Raw genomic sequence first — 24,483 nt, 5'->3', positions numbered from 1 at the left:
AGGAGGTTGGGTGCATCTGCCCGGAGGCGGCATTGACCAATAGTAAATTTACATGAGGGGCCATGCTGCTGCTACAAGCATGCCCTCCTGAAGAACAAACATATGACACAATATGTCATTCATGTACCAGTTTGCAGAATGCCCAGTTTATTGTGCTGTAACAATTACAAATATTCTGACTAACTTAATCTGACTCATGTCATTATTAACGTTGTCATGCATGAGTTAAGTAATGGGTGTCGGGAGTGGGTGCACTAGAAATAGTTCATGCAGATTTGGTTGCGGCGCCTGTGTCCTTCTGCAGGATTCTCACCGCATGCGTGACGCACATGTGCAGGTGGTAGGTTGTCCCCTTCCGACTCACTGCCAGAGATGTCTACAGGTATCCTGCGCTTGGTAGGATTGCACACACGGCCACGATGCGGCAGCAGACCTCTGGCTTGTATTTGATGGCCCCACCAGTCTTGTGCAGTATGCGGAATCTGCTCTTCAAAAGGCCAAATGTCCTCTCAATGCAATTTCTTGTGCGTATGTGTGCTGCATTGTAACGCCGTTGCTGTGGTGTTTCAGGGTTGAGGTATGGTGTGAGGAGGTACTTACGGAGAGCGTAGCCGCTGTCACCTGAATGATAGGAGCAGAGGGTGAGTGCCTGTGCGGCGCAGCTACATTATCACAGTGTAATATTGTGGGGCATGTGTACTTACCCAGTAGGTGTCCTTCACCAAAGTCTCCCCTGGCCAGTCGTGTGTGAATACCACTGTGCCGGAATATGAAGGAGTCATCTGTGCTCCCCGGGTACTGTGCCACTATGTCCGTGATGATTGTCTTTGCATTGCACACCATCTGGATATTGAGGGAGTGGTAGGACTTGCGGTTGCGATACATGTATTCCGTTTGTGCTGGTGGGCAGATGTGGATGTGGGTACAGTCAATGCATCATATTATATGTGTAAATTGTGCTACATTGTAAAATTGCAGCTTGGTGTCATTCAAGTCCTGTTGGTTGGTGGGGAATGAGATGTAGTGGTGTAGCCGGGTCAGCATGCCCTCCAGGAAACTCCTTAGGCAGCGGGACATGGTGGGCTGGGATATCCCCCCTGCGACAGCTTCCGGAGGCCAGTAGGTGCAGGCTGCACAATACCTGCACATGGGTGGGAACGGCATTGGTCCTCCTTGTTGGGTGCTGCATCAGGGGCTCTAGGTCACGGATCAGCTTGATGATCATTGCCCCATTTAGGCGGTACTTCGCGTAAATTTGCTCCCTGGTTTGGCCCAGAAGGGTGACCCGCACACGGAATATCCGCTCCTGGATCCTACGTCTGTTCCGTGCTGCTCGCTGTAGCTTTCGCCGCCTGACCGCCATGTAGAGTCCTGGCATTGTGAGAGGCCTCAGGCTCCAGCTGCATGTCCTTAAGTGTGTTTGGTCAGGCCTGCACCTGTTGGTAGTTTGCTAACGTTTTTTTTTTTTTTTAATTCACCTTACTGGTTACCACCTGGTTTGGGTTCTCCTTAAATTGCGCATCGCAAATAGCGATTTTCCGGTTTTTTCGCAATATGCGAATTTTCATGAATGGCGATTGCGATTATTTTGCGAGTTCACAAATGATTTAGCTGAATCCATGGTTTCTCGCTATTTCAGAATCGCAAATGGACTTGTTCCAGGATTCTGCGAATTTATTTGCGGACTCGCAAAATTTATTTTGCGAATTCGCTATTTTGGATTTTTCACTATCATGAAATCCCTTTCTTTGAAATTGCGATCGCAATTGCTAATTCGCAGCTATTGCGATCGCAATTTGGCTTCATGAATCAAGCTGTTAGTCAGAAGTTAGAAGGGATGTTCACTAATAGGTTAGTTGAGGAGACTGTATATACACTCTGATGACTCCAAGCAAAAGGGAAGGTGAGGATGTAGTTTTAAAATCAATTAAAGGGGGGAATTCTATATTAAATGTAGAAAAAGAATAAAGTTGTGTGCAGATGTACGTATTAATAGAGAAATGCAGCCCTAATCTTTCTGCAATAGTAGAATAGTAAAGCATCACAAAATGGAAGTAGATCCCGGGGGAGGGAAGCAGAGACTAGCTTCAGTAGAATAGAGAAATAAAAGTAGACATAGCAGAGATGAAAAGTTACAAGCCTGCATTGCGAGAAAACATCAGAGAAAATAAGTAGATGAGGTAGAGCAGAGGCACAGGATGAGTGGGAGATTAGGCCTTGTAAAGCATTAAAACCTTGGCACAAAGCAGCGCGTAAACTTTTTTTAACGGAGGCATCTTTTTTGTAAACGGAGAGGCACAGGAGGGTTTCTGTTTGTGCGCACGTCAGATGGGAGAGAAAAGAATTGGTATAACTAGCAAGAGAACTATTACGGTGAACAGGTGGTCTCATACCCCGCACATTGATGATGAAGTATATGTTGATTAAGGTAAAATATGGGTAAACACATGACCGCAGCGCATAAGGGAGAAATGTTACAATTATCGTGAGTTGAGCGCAGTGTTAAAAGTGCGTTGTAACATGGAGCATTGTAGATACAGTATGTGATTAATTTGTCTGTATTATTATTGATTTGTAGTGACCCCCGAAGAAGGGCACCTGGAGGCCCGAAATGCATTGGGTTTTTTAACTGCATAATAAACGACCACTTGTGAAGGACTTCTTGCATCCATCGCATTCTTTCATGGAGGCCTGGAATGGCACAGTTTGAATGTTCAAAGATTGAAAATTTTGTACCTTACCCGATAGGTGGATTGAAACAATGAATCAAAATGTCATGGAAAAGAGTCAAGATATGGATGAAAATGGTTAAAAAATTAAAATGAACTAAGGAGTGTGAATATTAAGTGCACGCTAATCTAGCGGCACAGAGCTGTGCATTTGGATATGGGGCTGCGTAGTCCCTTTTCTCATTTGCTTGTAAAGCATTAGACATGTAGGGAGTAGACCATTGCTAGGCTTCAAATAGTCATGCCAAGGACAACAGGTAGTACAAGAGGTGGTGTAGAAGAGTAACCAAATAACATGTGCACATGTAACGCATTTCAGAAACACGTGATTCGCTTTTTTGCCAAAAGTATTACATTTGATATAAAGTTGTGCTTAAGTAAATGCCTGTTTGATTTTGCAAATATATGATGTATTTATCTTCACAAGTGTATGAAAGAATCTGGCCCCCTTATTGTTGAGTCGAACCTCAGATTCCAATTCCACAGAGCTATCGGAGCTTCCACCTGTTTTATTAAACTTTATGCTGTATTGCCAAAAGAAGTTGTATTCTCTTTTCCTTTCGTCCAGCAACATAAGTTTAGTTCTATTTTCTCTAAGTTTTGTTTATGGTTGGTTCTACTCCATTTAAAAGGGAGGGAGATGTGTGGTTCCCTTAGAATGTATTATGGAATGTTTGGATTGTTGTGATTTAAATATACACCTGGACCTGGAGGAAGAAACAACCCAAAGAGGTGGCTGGGGTGCTTTACTATCGTCTTAAATAAATAACCTGTGTAAATAATCAGTGTTGGAGTGACTCAACTTTGTTGAAAGAGGCTCATCTACAGTCACTTAAAAATGGAAGGATCTTACCTTCTGAGGGACTAGATGGTCTGCTTGGACCTGAAGGATGAATGTTTTTAGTTCCTGTTTTTTGGCCATACAAGGGCTTTTTACAGTTCAGTTGGTGCGATAAATTGGGTGTGTGAGCTGTGGTCAAGCAACAGCCACAATCCTTGTGAAGGTGTGCCACAAACTCAGTTAATTACCCTGCGCTGAACATTGGGTAGCTTGGCACAAAAAACTGTCAGGTTTAATCTATACGCAATGTTTAAAGAATTTATACAGCAGACAAACAGTAAAAATACAACACAAGAAAAAGTCCACACCAATTTAGAAAAATGTAGTAAATTGTAATAAATTTTTTGACACCAAATGACAAAAACCCAATCAATAGAAACGGAGTTATGAATTTTTTACGTATTTAGTACAAACTAGCGCCTAAGAGCAAAGCGCCAACTACAGACATCTAGTCATGTGAGAGCGGGTTAAATTTGAAAAATATGGCTGATTGCAATGGAGCGCAGGTCAGATACAATAAGTGAGTAGGCCCAGTTGGCGCTTACCTTCGGAACTTAGAAGAAATCTGGTAAAAAAGTTCTGAGACGGTTAAGTTCAGCGGGGCATGGGTGTAGGCGGTGTCCCAGGAGGGATCGCAGTCGTCGGGGAGCTGCTGGACATAGTTGTGGTGAAGATTTCTATGTTCAGCCTTTTATAGAGTTCAAAAATCTCCAGCAGGATAAGGCAGGAGGCTGTAGCTGAAGATGGTTCCAGGATATACGATTCACCTTTGGCGTACCACCAACCTGAAAATAATCAGGTGTTTACCAATTTAACCATGTTTAGGGGGTGAGCACAAGCACAGGTCACAGAGTCCTAATACTAACGAAAACTAATTCAGCAAAAGATGGAGGGAAAAAGGCAAAATGATTGGGAATGACCCTGCAGAGAGGGCCAAGTCCACCTTGAGATTACCCCCCCCCTAAATTAGTTTCTCAGCAAATTGGTTCAAACATGGGCCAACATTTTTAACTATTTAGTTCCCTAAAGGGGCCAGTTTTAATTTGGTGCCTGGGCCTATTTTCTGACCCAGTCTGAATTTGTGCCGGTGGATACAAATGCTGCGTTTATCAAATACCAAAACTGCCTAATCTTGATTCGATCTGTCTCAGGCCTCTCTCTAGAAACGTCATGCGCCTTTATCTCACTCTTGAAATCTCTTTTCAATCCCTGCTTTCTTCTCTGGTTACTGATTTCCTGTCCTTTTTTCCTCCATCTGTTTAATTTTTCTGTCTTTCTGCCTCTTGCAGAGGGTCAAGGCCTGAGGATGAAAAAGAAATCCTAGTCCCCAAAAGTGATTCTAGGTCCCACCATTTGCCACTACCTGTCGGGGTGTGTCAGTAGCGCAAGACAAGTAATGCCACTAACCTCTGATATCAGCCAGCAGGGACAAAGGCTTGTTGAGGAGCCCCCCCCCTACTCCCCTGGGTGCAACCTCCCACAGAGTAATAAAACACCGCTATACAAGGAAACACTTTGGTGAAAAGGGAAGTGGATAAAAGAATAAACATTGCTGCTGGGATGGATCTTCTTATCCCTAAGTCTGGTCTAGGGCTCTGGATGTCATCAAAAGTCACCCCACATGTGAATGCTGCATATAAAAGAAGAGAACACAAGAGATAGTACGGAAAGTATCGTTCATACCCAAGCAACAGGATCAGTAACGGTTCGTACACTCACGATATGCTATGTAATGTAATGTATGTATACTTGTAAAGCGCACTGTTACCTCGTTACGTGGCGTCCTGGCGCTGTATACCGCTGGGGAACCCGTCCTGGCTTTCCCTGTGAGAGGGCACCCCAAGGTGAAGCCAGGCATCCCCGGCGTTGCTGGGGCCGTTGTGGAGATTAAGCAAGCTATTGCCCAGAGTTGCAGAGTGGGACCCATGGTTAGCGTAGGCACCTAAGCGAGAATTATCGAGTCCCTGGACATTGACCCAAGACCCTGCCGTGTCGGGAATTGAACCCTGGTCCCGGGCCGACCTCTGCTTCAGGGTCTGCCGCTTCAAACCAGTGAGCCACACTTCTCCACTGCTATGCAGCAGCACTCAGATAGCATGCAATGAACACCAATCCTTGGAGAGACCACAACTTCAGAGGGTCTTTACAGAAGACCAGGATCTTGAATGCTCCATAAGCAAAAAAGGCAGTAAGAATAAAACAGAACTTTTAGAGAGGCCACGGACTGGTGCTTTTCAGAAACCACAACTTGCTTATTTGCCAGAGTTGGCAAGTTTATCCATCAAATTAGAATTGCACTTGACTCCCATCAAAAGGCCGAAGAACTCTGGGTTCCTGTCATTCTGTATTGAAGATCATCTGTTGCCCTAACCCTGTCAGTCGTCACCTAACCCAGGTTTTTTTTGCAAGGTCACTGGAATCAGAAATTAAACTTGGGACCCATCAGGAGGCACGCTAAGACCTTTTCCTAATGACAATTAATATCACGGAGGAAATTACAGTTGCTTTTTTATATAACCATTGATCCGTATAGGTGTAAAAATGTGAAAGGGTGGTAACTCAATATTTTAACTCCTTTTTTAATTGGTTTTAAATGTACATAAAGTAGTAAATAGAGCCCATGTAGCCACAGTGCTATTTTAAAGCTGAATAACGGCTTGTTCCTGGGGGAAGGGTGGTTGGGAGGGGGCGCTGTGCATGTGTTTTATACTGTAAAGATTTTTAAGTAATTGCACAGTCAATAAAATGTCAAATAAGAATATAACAGTCCTGTGCATCAAGTTCTTTGAGAAATACACGGGTTTAAAAGATAATTAATACGGCGTAACTAACCACTGTTACTAGTCAGAGTGTGAGTGCCAGGACATCGTGGGCATAGTCAAACCACCAGAGTACAGCGCACCCGACCGCGGTTGACCAATCAGAGCGTGAGTGCTTGCAAGTCATAGGCACAGGTATTTTACGAGCGCAAAGTGCACCCGACCGCTTGCAAATCGTAGGCACAGTTTAAAGCAGCCCGGGGAAAAAAAACAATGTCGCGGGTGTGTGAGGAGCGCTCCGGCGCTTCTCCCCCGTCTTGAGCTACATACCTGGAGCAGTGCTTAATTTGTGCCGGTGCTTTCCGGTGCTAAGCACAGGTACCTATTTTTCAGGGCCGAGTCTACACGGGCAGTCTGCTATTAAGAGACTGGCCAAAGAATAGCAAACAAAAGAAAACCCCAGGAGCTGTTTCCGGCTGTACGTAACCTGAAACTAAGCACTGTAAAGTGAATGCACAATGTCCCCCCATGTGTGAACACGGCGAGATTTACTCGACCCAGAGCCACAAGGAGGTGTTGTACCATCAGGATGGTGTGAGTGGCTTTTTACAATGCCTATGTATTTACTTCCTAATGTGACAGTTTAAGCCCTCTAGCCTAGGGTGGGGTTCACACAGCACGGGAGCCAATACATTTTGCAAATGAGTATTAGTTTATGTCAATTGAAACTGAAATATTGAGGCTGCCAGAGCTAGTTTATTTTTGCAATATTAGCCCTTTTCCCTGACCCATGAACCACATCGAAACGGTGGGCCCCTTCCTCTACTGACATGCCTGCTCCAGTACCTTCAGGGAGAGCTCGCGCTGTATAAAACTGAAGAAAAAAAAAAGAAACGAAGCACTGACTACTTGATGAAGCAAGCAAGAGAGAAGCAACTTTTATGTTGTTGCAGATTTATATAGCGCGAAATCAACCCGAAGGTATTGAAGCGCTTTACACGAGCACCAGTTACAGTACACACTGACACATTCATTTTTCCCGTGCCTACCAATAAAGATGAATGATTTGCCCAGAGTTACAGGATGCGGAGCAGACGCCGAGGTGCGAACATGTTTTCCCAGCTTCAACGTCGGCATCTCTGGCCCTTAGGCCACATCCTCGCCCTGAGGATGCGCCTCAACATTGGTAACCGAGGCAGAGAAGCATGGCATGAATTGTATTTTATTCTGATTCTACGAGTAAAGCCGGAATTGCCCCCAGCCTCCCACGTAAATATGGCGTTGTGTGGGCCCAGGAGGCCCCCCTGATCACAATTAGGGCAATAGCTGCTTTTTACTACTTAACCGGGACCTGTGGTGGGGACAAGAAAGCGTTTGGTTAGGTTACTGCGTATAGTACACAAAGGCAGATGCAACACTTAGCAGTCACTTGTAGCTGGAAAGCTGGGACCCCTTGGACACTTAAAATACTCTGTCCACTGGTGGCCTTTCCCTGCTCAATCGATGGGATAAAATACTAGCCAACTATAGTTATCGTCGCTTACTTCACCGAGGAATAACTGTAAATCGTGTGTGTTTATGGCCGAGGGTGCAAGGACAGTATTTAATTTGAGCCGGTGGCTCCTGGTGGAGACTATCAGCCCTTATTAGTGGGTAGCTGCGCTTATTTTTTCCTATCCGATATTTACCGACCACAAGACGGTAAAAAAACACAGCTTTGAAAGACTAAGGAAGAGAAAGACAGGAAAACATTCACGAACAGAGAAAGCAGGGGCCTTCAAGAATGAGATAAAATGGCAGGGAGTGGCTGCTAGTGAATTAAAAAGACATGAGATGTATTAAAGACCACAAGCTTTCGAATTTGGCGCGCCGACATTTAATTGCAGCAGCCTGGGAATCTGAGATGAGTTTTGAACACCGGCACCTTTTCTTTTTTTTTACAAATTAAGCACTGGGAGATTCCCAGCGCCGGAAGAACAGTGATTCCCAACTACCTGCCGTCCTTGGAAGAATGCCCGGGGAGATCGTCTGGAGCTTGAAATCTCTTTGAGCAACACCGTGCTCTTGCAGGAAGTTTCCTTTCAGCAATCGGCCCACCAACAGTGGAAAACACCATCGAAGTCAGGAACTCCAGCGGGAAACACGCATCAAATCTCTCTAGAACTCGGTAACAGGCAAGACTGTCAAACCCTGGCACCCGCAAGGGGAGGGGCTTTATAAGGGGCAGATTCTTTGGAGGTGCCTGATCCATGTTCCTACCTTGTGTCCCAAGGGTTTCTGGGACCTGTAGTGTAATGGGCGCCATCTGCCTAATGGTGGCGCCATACTCCCAACAAACAAGGCATCATGCACACAAGGGAGAGAAGCCCTATGTGTGTAGTGTTGCTGCCAGTGGGGCGTACCACTGCAGCACACGCCCCCTCCCATTGACTCGTGTGTGTTTCCCCCTGAGGCGTGCTGAGTGTTGGTATCCCCCTTACGTGAGCGCGGTAGCGCCACTGAGTAAATAAATAGCCCAGGGCTCTGGGCGTGGTCAGTACGTAGCTAACCACCACTTTAAGCGTATGTGTCCCAGCGTGTTATTTCTACAGGCCCACACCGGGACACTACATTGGCGACGAGGGGGTCTGCCCCCTGCCCATCGCGTGCCCTACTGCTCCATGACCCTGCCGGTCACCCACACCCGGCCCCGCTGCCCCGCGGCACGCCTCCTGACGGCCGGTGCACCTCCCTGCTTTCCGAGGCCGCCCCGCAGCCTCGACCACGTCTCCTGCCCTCGCCTGGCCCACCCGTTCCCCAGCGGAGGAGATTCCAGCGGAGGAGAATCCAGTGTTTACCTCGCCTCCCTACAACACATCGTCCTACCTGCCGGCTGCCGGCGCTGCCTTCCGGCACATCCACGTGGCCTCCACAAGGTACGGGCTGCTGCCTGCCGCTCCGCACGGCTGCCCCTGTGCCCTGCCTCCGTCTCGCTACTGCCGCCCAGGGCCCGCGATCCACTCCCTGCACGCCGCCAGGCCCGCACGTCGGCCCAGCGATCCCGCGCATGCGCGGCTCACACGGCGGCCCTACCTCACGCATCTGGCGTGTCATCAAGGCTGTGAGGCTGCCATTCCTCACGCTTCTGGCGGAGTGGAGCCTGCCAGTGCCCCGGAGGTGCCTGCTCCTTCCTGTTGTACCTGTGTGGCCCTGAGAGACCTGCCTCTGCCCACAGGTGCTGTGAGTGTTTCCCGCTTGTCCTTCCTGCCACCAGCATGGCCAATGTGCCCCCCCTGGAGCCCTTTTCCATCACCGGCACGCCACCCTCCCAGGCTTCTCGATGGAAAAAGTGGGTGGAACGTTTGGAGACCTACTTTATTGCGGCTGACGTCGCAGTGGAGAGACGCAGGGCGATGCTCCTACACCTGGGTGGAGAGGCAATCCACGACATCTCCAAGGACATCACGGAAGGCGACCCGCCCCACACGTACGCCACCCTGCGGGATGCTATCACCAGGTATTTCGAACCCTTCACCAGCGCAGACTACGAACGCTTCCTGCTCCGACAAGCGCGCCAACTCCCTGAGGAGTCGGTTGATGTGTTCTACGCGCGCCTTAAGAAATTGGCGAGCACGTGTACACTCCCGGACGCGGAAGACGAAATTCGCGCCCAGTTCATTCAGGGGTGCGCATCTCTGAAGCTGAGAGAGAGAGTCCTCGAAACGGACACCATGCCCATGCGAGACATACTCACTTTAGGACGGTCCAAAGAGCTCTCCAAAGCCCGAGCGGCCCACACGGAGCCAGGCCCGGCCGTCAAGATCAAATCGGAGCCAGTGTGCGCAGTCAGGACGCAACGTCCAGATAGCCGGTCGAGGCCTCAGAAGACCACTCAGCCCCATCACTCCCAGTCCACCCGGGATCGAAACTGCATGTGGTGTGGAGGTGCCACTCCGCACAAAGGAGCCTGCCCAGCTCAAGGAAAAATCTGCAGTGCATGCGGCAAGGCCAACCACTTCGCGAGTGTCTGTCTGTCGTCTCAACGGAAGAAGCTCAGCGGCCCACCCAGGAGGGCGCGACAGGTGGCGCCACTCCCGGACACGTCACCCGGCAGCGACATGGACGACGACGAAGAAGATGCCGCGTCTGTCCACGTGGTGCGCATGCTCAACTCCCTGACTGCCGCATCATCATCCGAGCCGATGTGCACTGTCCAAGTCCACGACCAGGCGGTCAGAGCCCTCATCGACACCGGTGCAACGATAAACCTCATGGCGGCCAGCGTGTACCGGGACCTGGTGGACGCTCCCGCCCTTCACCCCACCAGAGTGCAGGTGTTTGCCTACGGGACTCGGCGGCCCCTACGCCTGTGCGGGGTATTCAGAACTACCATATCCCACGACGCCAGGCAACTGCAGACAAAAGTCTATGTGTCCCAAGAAGGGTCAGGGTTCCTCCTTGGCTGCAAGACGGCACGTGAACTTGGACTCATACACTTTGCCCTGACCGTACAAGCTCAAGGCCTGGATAATCTGGTCACTGAACACTCCTCGCTGTTCGAGGACATCGGATGCCTCCGTGGGCCTCCTGTCCAGCTCCACATTGACCAATCCGTGGCCCCTGTCGCTCTACGACACAGGCGGATCGCGTTCCACCTCCGACCCAAGGTAGAAGCTGAACTGAGAATGCTGGAACAAGCGGGAATCATCGAACGTGTGACCGGGCCCACCCCGTGGGTGTCCCCCATCGTGGTAGTGAAAAAACCGAAGCAACCCGATGCGGTACGGATATGTGTGGATATGCGACTCCCCAACCTGGCCATCAAGAGGCACCGTCACCTAACGCCAACCATTGACGACATCATCGGGGAGCTCGCAGGGTCCAAGTGGTTCTCCAAAATGGACCTGAGATCAGGATACCACCAGATCCCGCTTCACCCAGACTCACGCCCAATCACCACATTCTCTACCCATGCTGGCCTGTGGAGATACACGAGGCTAAATTTCGGCATCTCAAGCGCCGCCGAAGTGTTTCAGAACATTATCCACAATGTCCTTCAAGGCCTCGTCGGGGTGCTAAACGTAAGTGACGACATCCTGGTGCATGCCCCGACTCTGGAGGAACACATCCGGCGCGTCCACTCAGTGTTCGACCGCCTAAAAGAGAGAGGGCTGACTCTTCACAAAGACAAGTGCGAGTTCCTGCGAAGAGACATAAGCTTCTTCGGGTATAAGTTCTCCGACCAAGGAGTAGGCCCGGACCCAGAGAAGGTCCAAGACATCCACAACGCGCCCGCACCCACCTCAGTGACCGCAGTCCGCAGTTTCTTAGGCATGGTGACCTACTGCGGGCATTTCATAAAGGACCTGTCCGACCTAACTGGACCACTCCGGGATCTCACGAAATCCAACACCGCCTGGACTTGGGGTCCGGACCAACAGGAGTCGTTCGAGAACACGAAAGCGGCTCTCTCAGCCGACACGACGCTGGTGTACTTCAACCCTCAGAACGAATCACAACTGCTTGTAGACGCCAGCCCCACTGGCCTGGGCGCCGTCTTATCGCAACGTCAACCATGCGGGGAGTGGGCCCCCGTTGCATATGCCAGCCGCACCCTCACACCCACCGAACAACGCTACTCCCAAATAGAGCGGGAGGCCATTGCAATCCTGTGGGGGTGCCGCCATTTCCACATTTACCTCTATGGACACCCCTTTTCAGTAGTGACTGATCACAAGCCCCTGATACCACTGTTCCAAGGCTCTTCCTCCCGCCCTCCACCACGGATCGAGAAGTGGGTGCTGCAGTTGCAGGAGTTCCAGTTCACAGTGGAGTATCGGCCCGGCTCGCGCAACCCTGCGGACTACTTATCGAGGCACGCCCGACCTGTCTCTGATGCAGAAGCAGCTGAAGCAGCAGACACCGAGGAGTACGTCCGACTGATCGTCGAAAGGTCAAGACCACGTCCCATGTCTCTGGACGAGGTGTCAAGTGCCACCAACGACGATGATTGCCTCCAGATCGCGATCCATGCCATAGAGAGCGGTGACTGGAAGGCGCTCCAGAGCCCGGCATCATTCCGCACCTTGGATGCCCAAGCCATCTTGAAGGCCTTGTATCAAGTCCGACATGAACTGTCCGTCTCCACAGAAGGGTGCCTCCTGCGTGGCCCTCGCCTCGTGCTGCCCAGCAGTCTGACCCAACAAGCAGCGGTCCTGGCACACGGATCGCACCAAGGAATCGTCAAATCCAAGAACAGGCTCCGGAGCAAGGTGTGGTTTCCAGGGCTAGACAAAGCGGTGGAGGAAGTGATCCACAGGTGTCCAGTGTGTCTAGCGACGAGCCTCCCGAACCCTCCGGCACCAATAGTGACCGAGGAGGGCTCCACGTCCCCGTGGGTGCGAGTGAGCGCGGATTTCGGTAGCCTCCCTGGAGGCAAGTACATGCTCGTGGTGGTGGATGACTTCTCCCGATACCCGGAAGTAGAGATCGTGTCGTCAACCGCAACGTGGGAAGTGATACCGAAGTTCGAAAAGATACTGGCACCCATGGGCTCGTGAAAGAAATCCGCACCGACAACGGGCCCCCCTTTAACGGCAGCGAGTTCACGGAATATCTCCAAAGCCAAGGTATCAAACACAGACGGATCACGCCCCGGTGGCCTCAGGCTAATGGAGAGGTCGAACGCCTAATGAGGACTTTGAACAAGACCATACAAATTGCAGTCGCCGACGGCCAATGTCTGGAACTAGCAATCTACCAGTTCCTCAGAGAATACCGGTTGACCCCACATTGCACTACAGGAGTCTCTCCGAGCCGACTCTCCTTCAACAGAGTCGTAGTAGACACCATCCCGCACCACCCTACGTGGGAACACGCCCCTCACCCAAAGAACCGGTCCATGGAGCAGCGCACCAAAACCAATCATGAGGCGTCCCGACGAAGGCGAGCAATGGACAGTCCAATACAAGTCGGAGATAAGGTTCTAGTGAAAGACCGTCACCCTGGAGGAAAGTTCCGCATGCCTTTTGAACTAGACCCATGGACGGTGCTGGAGGTAAATGGGACCATGATCACAGCTACCAGGCACGGCGAGTCTGTCACTAGAAATGTTTCATTTTTCAAGCAAGTGCCCGAGGAGAACATAGACTGCGACCAAGATGAGTGGTACCCGGCCCCTCCTCATCGGCCCTCAAGTTCCGTGGAAACCAACACTGCAGCCAACCAAGCAGAGGACGGTGTCCCGAGCATCCAGATCACAGAGAGACCCGTGGAGAATTCCACCACTCAGGAACCCAGCAACTTGGAAGAACCACCTGCAGCCACAGGGGAAAGCCGAAGCCAGACGAGATACAGCCTACGTCCGTGCCCAAAGCCTTCCCAGAGATATCGTGACTTTGTGGCACAGTGCTGGCGTTGAAGTGATCGAGATGGCTGACCCCGCCGAGAACTGAAGTAAGACTGTTCTGTTTTGTAGTTAAATTGTTATATCATGTTGCAGGTTAATCAGAGACTGAACCAGAGACATTTTGTAAGCTATCACATGGATGTTGCCATCCCCTGACTACAACATGGTCACCGACCAGATGGACTTTGAGATATAGACTTTGAGCTTTTCAATGTTTCGTATATTCCTGTTTTTTTCATCCCTAGGTAAAGGAGGAATGTAGTGTTGCTGCCAGTGGGGCGTACCACTGCAGCACACGCCCCCTCCCATTGACTCGTGTGTGTTTCCCCCTGAGGCGTGCTGAGTGTTGGTATCCCCCTTACGTGAGCGCGGTAGCGCCACTGAGTAAATAAATAGCCCAGGGCTCTGGGCGTGGTCAGTACGTAGCTAACCACCACTTTAAGCGTATGTGTCCCAGCGTGTTATTTCTACAGGCCCACACCGGGACACTACAATGTGTAGATGCAGTACGTGCCTTTCTTCCCTGCCCACGCTGAGTGATCGCAACACTACCTCACAAATTAAGCACTTGCAAACTGTGCTGCCTACTGGTCTTCCAATATTGAGGCGTTCCAGTTGCCGAGTTAAGGAACTTGCTAAATTGACCAGAGGTAGATTAAACGTATATGACCACAGTTCTTTTAGCATTCCTTTATTTACTTATTTATGCGTTTTTATATAGCGCGGACTTTACCCGAAGGTGTCAGAGCGCTTCACAATAGGAACAGTAATCATACATGAGGAGAAAATTACAAGTGAACAAATTACAAAAGCAAACGTTAAGTTACACGAGGCAAAAGTGGCAATAGTGAGCAACCAAAATACAAGAGGTAGCAAACGGTACATTACAGGAGGAAAAAGTGATATGTGTGCAGGTTACAAAAGCGTACAAAGTACAAGTAGAGGAATAATACTGCAATAAATGGCAGACACTCCAGCACAAGAACAAACGTTACATAGGCAATGGTGGCACTTGTGCAAGTATCTAAAGCAAACACAATGTGAGAGGAAGCAAACAGTGTGTTACAAGAGAAAAGTGACGTGTGCATGTTACAAACGAGTACCAAGCACAGGTAAAAGGGTAATACTGCAATAAATGGCAGAACACACTGGGAAGGCACTTCCATGGTCATGGAGAATAGAATTTTCAATAATGGGAGGTCTTCCTTCAGATAATAGAGAGCTCTTCAATGATGGATAAGATGGATAAGAGAGACCTAGCTCTTCAATGGTGGTTCTCCCTGTTCACAGATGAAAGGTACGTGTAGACAAAAGGTAATTTGGGGGAAAAAGGCATATATAGCATTATGAAATAGACACACGGTTTAAAAGTAACACTAGTGGGTACTGTACTCAATCATGTTAGGATACTGATAGTTAGCAACAGCTTTAAAAAAACATCACGTTCAATTCATCCTTCACAGTCCTGCCTATATCTCAAATAAGAAACAACATTAGGGTACACTTAAGCTTATATCATCGATTTGCGTGACAGATCCATCCATTTATCCTTCGCACCGATGATTAAACATAAGAGGAAGTACAAAATGGTGGTGCCAGGTAAGTAGTTTCATGTGCTTCGTCTGTCTGCTGAATATGTGGTATACGATTTTCTTGTAACCTGTACGCACCACATGACAAAACCAAAAAATACACAAATAACTGCTCACAACACGCCACTAAAATGTTTTCATAAGGCAGGCACGCAGCCTTTACATTTCCACACCTGCTTTGTCATCAATCTCGCAGGAGTGGCAAGAGCGTCTCCTTGGAATGGGAATGACGTCACGTGTTTTGTCTAGGGCGCTCACTGTGTTTGTTGGCTCCTGGGTGGCAGCAGTGTGTGTGACAGGTGTATACTGGTTTCTATTTGCAGATCCATGACTATTGACAAACGCAACTTCCCTAATTTATAAAGGAAATGCAGTACCTCATCTTTAAAAATGTTCTAAATACCGCCTTTTCGAGATACCCTAATGCTCGAATACTGGTACTGTTTGTAGGATCCGTGGCACGGTGCCTGTGCTAAAGAGCTATCCTCGAGCTGCCCAAGGCATGGTATAGGCGTTATCTTGAACGCAGTACAACGATTTAGGTTGAACGGAGCCTTGATTGTTGTACCGGTCACCACAGCATCCTGCACAGCTCGTTGCAGGCACAGAGTAAAATAAAAGCATGGTGATTGACCACGTCATTACTGAGGCAAGTTTAAGTTTATTGCACAGTTAATTTAAAACCAATGCGATACAATAGCACAATAAGAGAATTTAAAATACAGCATAAAATACATGCGTTTAAGACCAATGCTATACAATGACGAGATAAAAATAACGATTCAACATAAGAGAGAAATTTTGTTGCAGGCCGCCTACGTTGGGCCGTACTATACTTCCCATCCTCTTTGTAGGCCTGCTAGTCCATTCATGTTTTGCATAAAATTTTATGTCATAAGTGATTTCCACAATATAAATTAAAACAGATGACCCAAATTATTGATTTTTCAAGGGTCAAATTTTTGGTAGTTTTGTTTCCACGGCTTTTAGAAATTTCACAAAGCTACAGCTCAGCTGAGGGTCCTGTGCTGAGAAGCAGGTTAGCACTGCACTCCTTCATGTACGTGCCCCGTATAGAATAAAATGGCGTTTCAGCAAGAGCTTCCTTTCTTCTTGCATTTCCTTACACGAGCATAGCAGGTGCAGCATGTCTTCTGCCCCGGTACCGCATAGCCGACATAGTGTTCCTGCTTTCGATCTCAGCCAGTGAGGAAGGTGCTGAATGCATGGTAACAGGCCCAGTCTATATCTTAAGAAGGTCAATTTGTTTTTTTTTGCGTAACCCTGACCGAAATAAGGCTGAGAGACTTGTGTTGGATATGTATTTAATACCATCCAAGCGTGAGATCGTTTTGATAGGATGGCTTTATCCTGGACCCACGACTGTAGCTTAATTGATTTCTTTACCAGCTTGTTAAATGTTTTATGATCTGCAGCGGACGCCCAGAGCTCTGCCAGCCCGGTATTCTCTAAGCTTTTTGCCAGGTATTTTGCTGCTGGTGAGTTTTGGGACTGCTCTAGCTCTTTCCATAAGTATTCCTTCAGGGTTCCATCGGTCGTTTTCCTCACTTTATCCCAAGTGCAGATATATGCCCCCTGTCGTGCCAAAAGCTGTAGCCGAATTCCAAATTCCAGTCTGATCTGTGCTGGGGAGGATCGCTTTGGGAGGCTGAAAATAATTCTGTATGCCGACACGATTGTGCTGTCAAGTGTTATGGCATCTCTGCCTCGGTGAGCCTCGCTCCCATAAGTTAGAGTTGGTAACAGTTTGGCGCGTATGACATGTAGTAAAGGTGTTAGAGAAGGGCCGGAGAGGTTATTATTTAGTGTTTTAGAGCGATTGCCAGAGCAAGGCCTTTGCCTCTTATGCTAGCCCTTTGTGCGCTGAATTGGCCACCACTGTCTATCTTCACACCTAGATATTTGTACGACAAGGTGTCTTTGATGAGGGTGTTGTTCCAGAACCACGAGAAAGCTTTCTTTTTCTTACTGATTGTCATTGTTTGCGTTTTCTCGAGGTTCACTGTTAAGTCTTTTGACTCGGAATATCTCTGGGTCGTATTTAAGAGGTTTTGTAGCCCTACTCTTGTATGGCTTATTAGCACCAAGTCGTCTGCATATAAGAGGCATGGCAGATTGAGGCCTCCTAATTTTGGCGAGTGTGAATTGCAGTTGTTTAGTAGGGGCACCAGGTCCCCCAGGTACAGATTGAACAGTGTGGGGGCCAGTACGCATCCTTGCTTAAGGCCGTTGTTGGTTTGTATCCGCCGTGACAGCATTGAGCCGTCCCCCACCTTGATCTGAATCCAGGTGTCAGTGTGTAGATTGATTAACAGCTCCAACAAAACTTTTGGAATGCCCCAGCCATTTAGTTTTGTCCATAGTAGATTGCGGTTAATGTTGTCGAATGCCGCTTTGTAATCAATGTAGCAGAGATGTAGGGGCAGTTTTTTTTGTCTCTGCCTTGTCTATAAGCATACCCATTGTCAATATGTTTGTTGTTGTTCCCACAGCTTTAACAAAGCCTGTTTGATTAACAGGTATGAGAGATTTCCTCGTGGCCCATGCCTGTAGTTCTTCCAGTATTAGCCCTGCAAAATACTTCGCGTCATTTTCGATTAAGGCAACTAACCGGTAGTTTTGAGGGAGGCCCCTATCCCCTGCTTTATATAAGGGGGCAATGATGGAACCCTTCCAAGTGTCTGGCAAGATATTAGTGTACCTGATTTCCCAAAAGAGGGGTTCAAGTGCGGATGCCCAATAATCCATATCTTGTTTGAAGAGGACGGGCGGGATCCCGTTTGTACCCGGCGCTCCTTCCCTTCTTCCTTTCTTTATTTGCAGTTTGATTTTGGGTTGCAATGATGTATGATCTGTGTCACCCACCATGTTCTGGTTAATTGGGCACCTTGGTGACGTGTTACCAACATCATGGGCTTGTCCGAAAGTAGGTTTGCTTGTATTCTGATTAGGCAACAGGATTCGGTTAAAATGGTTATCGAGGTAAGCTGCCCAGGTTGCCTCTGTGATGTTTGATGTGGTCTCCATTTTTGCAGGGTGCGTTAGTGAGTTTATTGTTTTCCAAAACCTTGCCCCGTCGTTCTTTTTTATATCCTCATGAAGTGTTGCCCATAGTTGTTCCTCTATAGTTCTGTTTGCTTCCCATTTTAGTTTTTTTAATGAAGCTTTTAATTTAGTGAGTTGAACCGACTTCCCTTTGTCATTGGGGTCCAGCTGTACTGCTCTCATTAAGTTAGAGATTGAGTTTTTTATTTCTTTGATTTTCCCTCTATGTGCTCGGGGAAGGTTACCCAGCTTGGACATCCTTGTGCGCGCTTTGGGCTTTGTTGCATGTTGCCCCAGGGTGGTAGTAAACTGCACCCATTTCGCTACTTCGTTGAGGCCTGTACGCTCCATGTAATGTTGTTTTGCCAGTCCTATCAAGATTTCACCCGTTGCAGCCGAATACTTACTAAAGTTTACGGTGTAAATGGACTCTTTAGGAACCATCGAACGCTCGTAAGTTGGTCTAGCAAGGTCCATGGTGATTTCCTGAGGGCAGTGATCACTATCTATTTGGTTCCCTATCCGATAGGATATTATGTGTGGAAAAAGCGGTAGTGACATGAAGGTGTAATCTAATGTGCTGTTCGCTTTCCTTGAGTGAAAAGTTGAGGCTGGCGGGTTATCCCCTGCAAACCTGCCGTTTAATGCCCTGATATTGAAGTTTTCTAATGCCTCGAGTACCTTTTTTCCCAATTTTGATCGTTTGGCTGTTTGTGGCTTTCCTTGTAGTGGTAGGGCCCAAGATGTGTTTTGTGTCATAATTCCCTCCTCTTGTGTTGTTCCTATGAGATTGAGGTTAAAGTCCCCAGTGAGTACCAGGTTCGCTGTTTTTTCCCCCGTGATGCACTCTTCTATGAAGGCATATAAGTCCTCCGCTGCTTTTTTATTTCCTTTGGGGTCAATATAAGCATTGACCAGGGTGCAGTTGTTAGTTGCTTTTCCTGAGCCTGTTGTCAGTGTCAGGTTAACTGCGAGTGCGGCTGTCACCGCGGGCCCAGTTTCTTTTACCATCACAAAGCTAGTTGTAGCTACGTATATTACCAAACCTCCTCTTAGGTGACCATACTTGGCTAAACTCTTAGCGCCAGAAAAAAAGCGTAGGTACCCCTGGAGATGCGGGGGCTCAGCAAGCCAAGTTTCTTGTAGCGCAATTAAGTAAAAGGATCGAATGTAGTCTATGAAATCCATATCCAGCATTTTGGAAGCCTGGCCATTTATATTCCAGGAGCATATACGCAATTGATTCTGTGGATGCTCCGTTGTTATCCGCTCCGCGTGTCAGTTGCTGTTTGTTATGGTTCTCACGAACCGTCTTTGTTCCTGCCACCCGCTTGGAGCTTGTCTTCCCTTCCTTCCCCGTAAGCAAGTTCGATGAACCCATTTCTGCCGATACAGCTTGGCCCAGCAGCGCCCCTGAGAACCGAGATTTTATTGCCTTCTGCGTGCTCCCTCGAGTTCAGGCTTCTCTCAGAGCACGATACGTCCGGGTATCCTGGCTTTGTGAAAGACTTCATCGTGATGCCCCAGTTTTTAAAGGTCTCGGATTCCATAAGGATCTTTTGTGCCAGGTCTGCCGAAGCCCAAGTCGCCTTCGTCGCCTCTTTTCCTGTGCCTTCTGCAGCTATAAATTCAATAGACTTCAGGTCAGAGCTTGTCACAAATGACAGTGAGGGGATGTGGGCCAATAATCGTAAGATGTTGCCTCTATTGAGGATATCGTGTCTTCCCTTGGATATAAAGTCTGGGGTGAACCATGTGGCATCTGAATCTTTCCCTTGGTTGGAAGCGCCCCCAGATACGTTGTCCGTATTTAGTAATGATGTCCGTTTCACCCCACTTGTTGCTTCTGCTGATGCCCGAAAGCCCTCTCGGTTGTGCTCCCATGCTGAGATTTGATCCCTTGCACGTACGGTTAATCCAGAGGTTTCGCAGCGTAGATGCTACGTATTTGAAATCAGGGCTGAGGGGGCAGGTATTGTCATTATCTGGTCTGCCCGTAGATGAGTTGACACGGTTGCTTGGGTGATAGCTTGTATTTGGTTTTCAGTGAGTCCTAGATCTTGTCTTCCTGTTTTTTCTCCCCTTGAGCCAATGGAGACTTTTGGGGTTCCCATGGGTTTTATACATGGCTGGATGTTGTATGTTTGCCAATTCCGTGACCCAGAGTCATCTGGTGAAGTGGTGAGCCCAGAGTGTTGGGGCATGGCAGCTTCATCGCTTTGTGGGTCAGCTGTTGTTATCGCTGAGCTTGTGGTTGCTAGTTGGACATTATCTTCGGATATGCCGCTCGTTTCGTCTTGATCGCGGTTTGGTGTTATTGCTTCCACCGGATTGCTCGTGCTTTGTTCTGCGGGGTTAGTTTGCCCAAAGAGTTGCCTGAAGCCTTCACGTTTTGAGCAAAGCTTATATTTCCTCCCTTTGCGTTTTTTCGCTCGCCTCTGTTTGGCGTTTAATTTCTGATTTGTATCAGCGTCGTCTTCAGCACCCGCTGGTGGAGGTTTTATTGGCTCAATTCTGTTCTCCCCTGTGTCCTGGATTGACTCTTTCATCCTGGGATGATCCTGGGCTCCAGACATCGATGTCTTGCCATGCCATTCGACAGCTGTGTCCTTGCTGAGGATAGTGTCTACCTCGGCCGCCCCTGCTTTTGCAGTAGTCACTTTTCCGTTATCATTTGGTTTTGGGCGCCCCTGTGCGTCAATGCTGATCTTCTGGCTATGTTCGGCAGATCGTTTGAGCTGACCGCATAGGTCTGACATTAATGTCGACAGGGTGGCCAGATTGTCTATAATTGGGCCACATTCACACTCGATGCCGTTTCTCCTATTGATATCCTCAAGTTGATCAAATTTACTCTGGAGAAGGGAATTTAGCGTGCCCAGCTTTCCATCTATTGCAACTACAAATACTGCCAGTGTGTCTAATAGCGTTAGTTGAGTGTCCATTTTCTCTGATTGGTAGTGTGTTGCATCCACCAGAAGTTGTACTGTATTGAGGAGACTGGGCAATACGCTTTCTTGCCTGGCTTGTGCTGGAGTTCCATCCTTGTTTCCGTGGCTCTTTTTAAGACCCGCTTCTTGGGACACGGGTGGCTCTTTGAGGGGTTGCGCTATTTCTGGCCTACCTGTTCCTGCTGTTTTTGTCTGCATGCATGCCGTTCCGCTTTTTGATGTCTCACTGGCCATCCTACGTATGCTCAGGTCTTTAGGGTAAGCCGCTATGAGTTCCTCCCACTCCTCTTTCCTTAGGTAAGAAGAGATTTCGATCACCTCTGGGGTAAGATTCTTCTGGCTTGTGTCTTTGTTTCACGTCCCTTTTGACACCATGGATACAAATGTGGATTCGTTGTTTGTGATGTCACGGATTGCTAGTGAGGGTTCCGTCACTATTGGCCGCGCTGGTGCGGTGGCGGTTTCCTCATTCCTCTTGCACTCTCCGTTGTTACTTATGCCCCCGTGGCCAAGTTCATTGCTCATGCTGATGCTCTCGGGGTTGCTACTGAAGTTAAAGATATACTCCTCCAGTTTTGATGGCGACATGTCCTTGGCTTCATTTGGCCCATGTACTTGGATTAAATTGGCGTCTACGACCATTTTCCGTCCTGCCGGGGTACCTGCCGTTTCGCGCTTTTGCCCCGGTTTAGTGATATTACACTGAGGTGTTGATGTTATTTGGGGTGATGTTATAGATGTTGTGCTTTTGTCTCTTTTGCTGTTACTGTTACTGATAGTATTGCTATTGCCATCGTCCAGTCGGGACTGCTTATCACCGGGCTGGTGACACAGGGTTGGTTGAAGTGGTTCAAGAGGCGATTGAAGGCCTGATACTTTATTGATCTTTGAGAATAAAGCGTCCCCTTGGTTCTTTAGAAAGCAACATTTTGTATAGATTTTAGGCTGTGCCAAAGTTTTATTCATTTTATTTCTCCCTTCTTTGTTAGTCGTGTCTCTTTTTTGTTTATTTGTAGCCGATTGGTTCTGTATTGACTCAGTTGAGTCCGTTAGATCAATTATGTCCAGTAATGGGCTCTTCGCTGTAGATTTAGATATATCTGTTTGAGCCTCTTTTTCCCCCTTGGATTTTGTTTTCGCTTTTTTTTCCCTCCCTTGTTCGTTTGGTTCCCTCGGATCATTCCAGATCTCATGTTGGGGCTATTTAGCCCTGGGTTGCAAACGGGCGGCAGAAGGTAGAAGCTGGGGGAGCTAAGGGTGCACACTGTCCGGTGGTGTCTTTAGGAGATCTGGATTAGATCCGTCAACCCTTTGAGTTAGTTTTTTAAGCTTGCAGTTGCAGTTGCAGTTGTGGGCAGGTTGTCTACTTTTTCCCTGCAGTCTGCTGCTTGCAAGATGCGAGTTGTGGCCGAGGTGTTGTTTTCACAATGCTCACACCTGCACGCCAATTGTGCAGCCGTTGCTTAGTGACCTCTTGGCTCTTGGCACCAAGCTCTTGGCTCTTGGCTCTTGGAATCTTAGACTCTTGAAATCCTGGGCTCGTTTCACTTCAGCTCTTGGGCTCTTCAGCTGTAGCCTTTTGCTCCTTGACGGCTCACTCATGCAAGCAGCCTGACTTATGCTGATCAAGGCAGAGCCTTAATAAGGTCTTAGATCTTAGTGAGGTCTACACCACACCCTGGCGTTGGGTCTTTTTTGCCACCTCATCCACCCTGTCAGAAGCAGCTCACGCTCACTCTCCCAGCCTATCAACCCTTCCCACGAGAGGGGCTACTGCCGTCAGGGAGGGGGCAGGGGGTCCGTCAGCTGCTGTGGCCAGGGGGGGCAGTACGAGTTCAGGTAAGGACGGTGGGTAGTAGTGCCGTAGTAAGGCTGTAGGCTGTAGGCTGAGGTCTCTAGGCTGTAAACGGGGTCTGTATCGCTTCCTTGCCTCTACTGTGGTGATGCTCTGGCTGTAGTTCAATGAGCTATCGCTATCGCTATCGCTCGGTTAGCCCAGACCCCCCGGGTGCATTGACTTTGTCAGTACTGGCCGGCCGTGGCCTTACCCCCTCAGTGCCGGGCTCTGTCCAAGATTTGGGGGAGTTGGAGTGTAGGCTGCGCCCAGACCCCCGCTTAATCTTGTCGCTGGTTCGTGGTCTGCTGGCTTGGTGGCCGGTGCACTTGTCCTTTGGTCCTTAGGCACCCCCGCCCCCACACACCCCCAACACATCACTCACCGGCTCAGTTCTGGTGTGTGCCTAATACTGGTACTGACGATGCCGCCTGGCGCTGTCAACGCCTTCACAAGCTGGGCTGGGCTGGGCTGTGCTGTTGGGTGGGGGGGTTAGTTAACCGGTTGTCCTTTTAACCCCTTTGGTCGGTCGGGTCGGTCGGGTCGTGTCCCCCCCGCGTAGGCTGTGGCAGTGCTCTTGGCCGTGTCTATGGAGTCGTCAGGAGCGGAGCTACGGAGTCTTCGTTTTTGCGTTTTTGCTGGATTTGTGGAATTTCTCTGTCCCCGGTTGCCGCTGCTGACTCCCGGTCCCGTTTAATAGCCAAAAACGCCAAAAACGCCACGCTGCACCTCCGCTGTTCCTCTGCCGCCACTCTGCCCTGCTCCGTGATTGAAGGGCGTGGGATCACCGGAGGTCTCGGGGGTCCCAGCAAGAGCTTACGGCGGAGCTTTAGTCTCAGAAATGCGTTTTTTGTTTGTTTTTTTTCTTTAATGGAGGCAGCGATATTGCGAAAACTTCGTCCTTCCTTCTTCCACCTTCGACTCTGCACTGCTCTGGGTCAGCGTCGAAGCAGCGTCAGCAATCCCAAAAACCCGAACCGTCATTACTGAGGCTGCTTCCAGCCCGGCGCTTGTCACCTTCATACAGTCCGTATGAATGTGTCTTTTAGTTTAGCTGGTTATGGAAACAAGCCAAGATCACAGCACCCAAAATGCGTTAGTTTGCTACAACAAGACTCAGGACTGGAAACTGTTTTCCTGAGGAGGTGGAGCGAGGTGGTCCTTCAAAATCAAGGGGTTTGAGCCCGAGGGCTGGATCACAAACATTTTTGATTAGCACTGTGTGTTGCCTTTGGTGGTTTGTTAAGACTGTGCTTGGTGCAAACAGTTTTATGAGAGTAAGCTCAATTCAATTCAATTCAATTCAAAAATCTTTATTTCGTTG

The sequence above is a fragment of the Lissotriton helveticus genome, chromosome 6, assembly GCF_964261635.1.
Source record: "Lissotriton helveticus chromosome 6, aLisHel1.1, whole genome shotgun sequence".
NCBI lineage: Eukaryota > Metazoa > Chordata > Amphibia > Caudata > Salamandridae > Lissotriton > Lissotriton helveticus.
This window is presented reverse-complemented; position numbering follows the sequence as displayed.